Below are 6000 nucleotides of genomic sequence, written 5' to 3'. Positions count from 1 at the left end.
CGGCTGTCACCACCACACGACCTCCCTTGTATTCAGATAGATTTTGCAGCTTCTGTTTATCACCCGTCATATGATTTGAGCAGCCCGAATCTACGATCCAATCATTTTTGTAGTCAATGCGTTCTGGTGTTGTTACCGTGAGGGCTAATTCTTCTTCTTCTTCCGTAGCGAATAATGCTTCAGCATTCCAGCCATCTTCACTATTCTCCTTCGAACTGGAAGTAGCAGTATTACTTTCAACAGGCTCTTTCTTGGTCCAACAATCTTTCGCCATGTGGCCCATCTTCCCGCAGTTGTAACACTTGCCACTAAACTTTTTACTATTACCGCGATTCTTCCAAGCTCCCCCAGAACGAGAGCCTTCATTTCCTTGGTGACTTTGCACCTTTTCTCCATCCTTTTTAGATCCACTACCAGTGTACCGCTTGAAGGTGCATTTGCTTTTGTTGGTGTAGAGCGCTTCCTCTTCACTCTTCAGTGAGACTCCTCCCATTTGCTTGGCCATAGCTTCTTGACCTGCAAGCAAATTTTCAAACTCAACAAGCGATAGTTGTGTCGGCCATCCTTGTATAGCGGCAATGAACCCTCGATATTCGGGTGTCAAACCATGGATAATTATTCTCTTCATCCTGGTTTCCCCAATAGGAGCTGTTGGATCTAATTCTGAAATTTCGCGGCATATCGACTTCACCTTGTGAAAGTACTGGGCAATCGTCATGTCGCGTTGTACCATCGATAGCAGCTCATTCTCGAGAAGTTGCAATTTTGTATCGTTCCTCTTCGAAAAGAGTGTAACAAAAGTGTCCCATGCTTCCTTTGGCGTTTTAGCATCCCGAATGTGCTCCAATATTTCTTCTTCTATTGTGGTCTTTAAGGCAAACATTGATTTGCCTGCTTTAATTTTCCACTTCCGCAAGACGCCGTTAGCATCTTCCGCTGCCGGTTGTGTAACTTCACTACCACCGACAACCTCCCACAAGTCTTGACCTTGAAGGTAAGACTCTATACATGTTGCCCACGTGTTATAGTTTTGGTTGTTGAGCTTCTTGATTCCTCCAACAACTTGAAGATCACCCATCGTATCGGCAAGACTTTGACTACATCGAATAAGCTTGAGTGACTACCGTGCAGAGTAATACACTACTCTCGACACAAAGAAGCTCCCTCTCAAGGTTTGTGATAACCCCAGCAATAATCTCAAGAAATCTTTTCTGATGTGGAAGATCAGTCAAAACTGCAACCACAGAGCATACTCGGAATTTCAAGAGACTTTACAACCAATGCTCTACCAAGAACGATCCCTGACCGACTTGGCTCTGATACCAATTGTTAAATAAGAAGAGTATCCAAGATAACTCTAATGATCCCAAGAAGAAGAAAATAGAGCACACTCTTAAAGAAAGCTCACAAAACAAACTAATTAGCAAAGCTTTTCTTATTTAGCTCTAGACTTTGTTTTTCCTTGGATGATATACAATGTTTGGGGACTTGGGTATTTATAGCAAAGCAAATGAAAGCTACACCACACACTTAATTAAACTAAGATTATTTACTACCACACAAAACTCATTAATTGCACCTAATTTTTTCCACTCAACCATACCTAACATTGCCTAACTTTGCAATTGTAAGCAATTACATCATCAAACTAGATATGGACTTAGACTTTAGATTGGGTTGTGGATTACTTATGGTTTTGGGCTGACATTGATTCTCAACACTCTTGCCTAAAAGACACCCATATTTGACCAAAACACAAATGAATTTAACATGTAAACCATATAAACAGAATGCAAAAAGCCAATGAATTATATCAGAACTGCAAGCCATTTGAAATAAACCCTCGCATAAGCCGCAAAATCCATTTCCCTATTCCCTGCACCAAATATGAACAGTGCACATCTTTCCATTAAAACAAACCATGAAACTGCAAACCCCTCAGCAGCTCTTCAAATCCTCAAGACGTTTCTTTATCTTTCAGGATGAGTAATATTAACTCGAATTCATGTTTAGGCTTCCAATGTGAAGACGATTCCTTAAAAATGACTTCTACACATGGCCTTGTAATACAATTGTAAAAACATACAGAAACTTCCTTGGTTACAACGTTTCTGATATAATCAACAATAAACTTTGAAGAAAATTTAAAACAAAATGAAATTCTTGATTCCTGTTCAACTTCAAGCTTGGAGTTCATTCTCAGTATAACAAAACTTAACATTACGCTAAATACGTAGCATTTCGTATTCCACAAAATCATCTAGAGTCCTAGAAAAATAAATTAAACTTCGACTGCAATCAGTATAACATGGCAAAGTGAACACAATTAAACAAATTATACTATTAAAAGAATGCAAACAAAAATTCCAACTTCAACAAAACACATTGCCCACAAACATAAAGAAAAACGCTTTGATTTAATTAAGATTCTAACCCTAATAAGTGACATAGAATGATCAGAATCCAGCGCTAATTAAAATGCATGGTTTCTCGAAAACTCACTTGATTTGGGAAAACTCTGAGGGTTTAATAGGGTTCTTGGATTTGCAGAGGTTGGAGTAATCCTTGGAAAGAGTTATTTCGAATTTTCGATGTTCTTGGTAATGCCCTTGGGCTTTTGAACGACCGTTTCCTGCCACTTGCTCAGCTGGGAATCTGAGTGAGTCATAATTGACGTGGAATCAACAGAAAAACAGGTATGAATCAAAAGAATATGAATCAGTTAGGCAAGGCTGGTGCCTGTCGTACATTTGACCATGGCTTTTCTAGTAATCTGGCATCAAGTGGGCAATCGTTACAAGAATTAAAAGAATATGAATCTCCCATCATTACATTAATTCATATTGCTTGTCACCAATATTAATCCCCACAAGAGCAAGTTCCATCCTTGAAATGATGAAAACGGTTAGAATCCCTCACAATGATCTCCCTCTCCGTAATTACCGATATGAACTTCGTTGCGTTGTGGCAATCCCCGCAAACCCGCAAATTCTTGAAGATCCGAATGGGAGATTTCGGGGGCGTGCTGATGAGTCCGAATGCAATTGCTAATCTCTCGCTGTGACTGTTGAGGATGTGTTCTTTCTCGTCATCCTCAACATCCTGCAGCACAAAGCTACAGTCAGGAACATAACCAAGGCTCTTCATTCTGGCGGTTAGATCCCTCAACTTCTCGTATATTTCCTCGCATTTTGGATGTGATTGGTTTGCAGTATAAAAGACCTCAACGTTGTTGTTAACTTCAATTGAGCTCCATCCTGGAGTCTTCGTAAGTCCTTGATTTCTAGCTAGAGATCTCACCTTCTCCACACCTTCCCGTTTCCCGAAATTTGCATATATGTTGGACAACAAAACATAGTAACCCACATTCTCTGGATCAACTTCAAACAAGCGTTCAGAAGCAATCTTGCCCAACTCAACATTTCCATGTATTCTACAAGCACCGAGTAGAGCACCCCACACAGAAGCATCAGGCCGTTTGGACATATTCTCTACAAAACTATATGCCTCGTTCAAATGCCCAGCTCTACCAAGCAAATCAACCATGCAGCCATAGTGCTTCAAAGTAGGCTTGATGCCATATTGTTCCTGCATCATATGAAAGTACGATTGACCTTAATCAACCAAACCTGAATGGCTACAGGCTGCCATTAAAGATACAAAGGTTACATGATCTGGCTTCACCCCTGCATCTAGCATATCATTGAATAGCTTCAGAGCCTTCTCACCATGCCCGTGAACTCGATGACACGAAATTAAAGCATTCCAAGGGACCGAACTCTTACTGGGAACTTGGGAGAACAACAACAATGCATCATCTAGTCTCCCACATTTTCCATACATATCATTCAAGAAGGTTCCCACGAATACATCCGAATAGAGACTGTTCTTAATCACTCGTCCATGAACTTTCATCCCTTGTTGCAAGACTCCTATATGGGTATATGCTGGTAGAATGCTTACCCAAGTTCCATGGTTTGGAATTATTTCTTTGCACTCTTGCATCATATGGTACACTTCAATTGCTTCATTCGCAAGACCATTTTGAGCATAACCTGTGATCAAAGTATTCCATAAACGGTACCCTTGATAGGAAGTCCTTCAAAAACAGTACGAGTGGAATCTATAGCACCCAATTTTGCATACATATCAACAACTGCATTTCCAATGACAACATCTTCCACGAACCAATCTCTCCTCAAGATGAATCCATGAACAGACCTACTCTTTTCAGAATCACTTAATTGAGCTAAATTTGAAGCCAAACTCACTAGTGTTAAAAAATCCGGCTGAATTGCGCGTAGTTGCATCGCGTTAAATAATTCAAGTGCAGTGGTTGGATCATTATTCTGCTCGTATGCAGCAATTATTGAGTTCCATGAGACCAAATCTCTTACCTCCATTTGTTCAAAAATCCTTCGTGCATGCCCCAAGCTACCAAATTTGGAATACATGTTAATCAACGCATTGCATACAAAGCTCAAAGTCTAGTCCATGCTTTATGACATACAAATGAATCAGCATCCCACTGGAGACATCATTTGATTGTGCACAAGCAGTCAACAGACTTGCAACGGTTACACGATCCATCTTTATCCTCTCCATTCTCATTTCAACTAAGACATCCAACGCATCCACTGCGAACATAAGCAGATACCATGGAATTCCAGGTATAGACATCTTTCCTTGGTACTCAATCAAGCGTGCGGCGAGAGAATGACACCTCGCCAAGGTAGGCATAACGATTGACAAGTTCGGCAGCAAGAAAAATATTTTGAGCTTTTCCCGACACCACAAGAAAAGCATGGAGTTGCTTAGCATGGTGCACATTAGTACAAGATTGGAACAGAAAATCGATACCATCGCTTCTATTCTCATTTGCAAAGCTATCTGATGAAAACCGCAAAGTATTTGCAGCAACTGAGAACAATTGGCAACAAATTCGACGCGAGGGCGAAAATTTGGAAACATGCCTAACTTTGCAGGTGGGCAAGAACCTGGAAACAGTTACATAAAACATCAGCCGGGCAGCGAATAAATCTTCGATTACACGAAACGAAATTGAATCCAATTCATAAGAAATTCGCACCGAGATAATATGCATAAAACCGAAAACATACCATTCTATCAGGAATTCATTTGGAAACATTAGATATAATAACTGGGTAAAAAGATAGATAAATTTCAACTGTTTCAATCATCCAATCTCTCGGTCATCCACTACTGAAAAATTGAAATTACAATTTTCAAGATTTTCTCAGCAACCAAACAAACTGTAGCCTGTAGGGTAAAGAATAACAGAGGAAAAGGAGGTTTTCTACCTGAACATACATGAAGGTCTCAGAGAAAATCCGAACGGTCCGTCAATGAGCTCGCGTAGCAGCAGATGATTCTCAATCGTTGGGGATTATTGGACGACAATATCGTCCCCTTGATATTAGGAGTAGAATTGATCCGTATGAATCAATGTAAATCATCTTTGTTTCCTTCCTAGAATAGACTTCTTTGTATTATATAAGTCTTGTATTATATAAGTCTTGTATTCAACTGTGAATTAATAAGAAAGTATTCAAAGTTAATTCCCAGACTTCATATTTCTAAACCCTAGCCGAGTTATCTTTCAACATGGTATCAGAGCACCGTTTCTGGTGACTCTGAATACCCACACAGCTTTCGCAAATCCTAACAAACACAACATCACCTAAACCACCATGGGCGATCCAATACCTAAGACGTCCATTGACACCCAAAAACCTATGGAGACATTCACAGATGTCTCGAACCCTTTTATCATACATCCCTCAGATCAACCTGAGAATATCTTGGTCTCCAAAACACTTCAAGGAGACAACTACAATACCTGGAGTCGTGCTATGCGAATCAGCTTGAGCGCGAAAAATAAACTTGGCATGGTTGATGGCACCATTGACCCTCCATCAGAGACTGACAAACAATTTGCATCATGGCAAAGATGCAATGATATGGTCCTTGCCTGGATTC

General features: G+C 40.1%; 1 pseudogene; it reads right to left on the bottom strand.

Annotated features, from left to right (window-relative positions):
• Positions 1-2518: 2518 nt before the first annotated feature.
• On the bottom strand, positions 2519-5313 carry LOC137748943 (pentatricopeptide repeat-containing protein At4g33990-like; annotated as a pseudogene).
• Between the last annotated feature and the right edge of the window lie 687 nt (positions 5314-6000).

This window comes from Pyrus communis, chromosome 10 (genome assembly GCF_963583255.1).
Source record: "Pyrus communis chromosome 10, drPyrComm1.1, whole genome shotgun sequence".
In the NCBI taxonomy this organism is placed as follows: domain Eukaryota; kingdom Viridiplantae; phylum Streptophyta; class Magnoliopsida; order Rosales; family Rosaceae; genus Pyrus; species Pyrus communis.
This window is presented reverse-complemented; position numbering and strand designations above follow the sequence as displayed.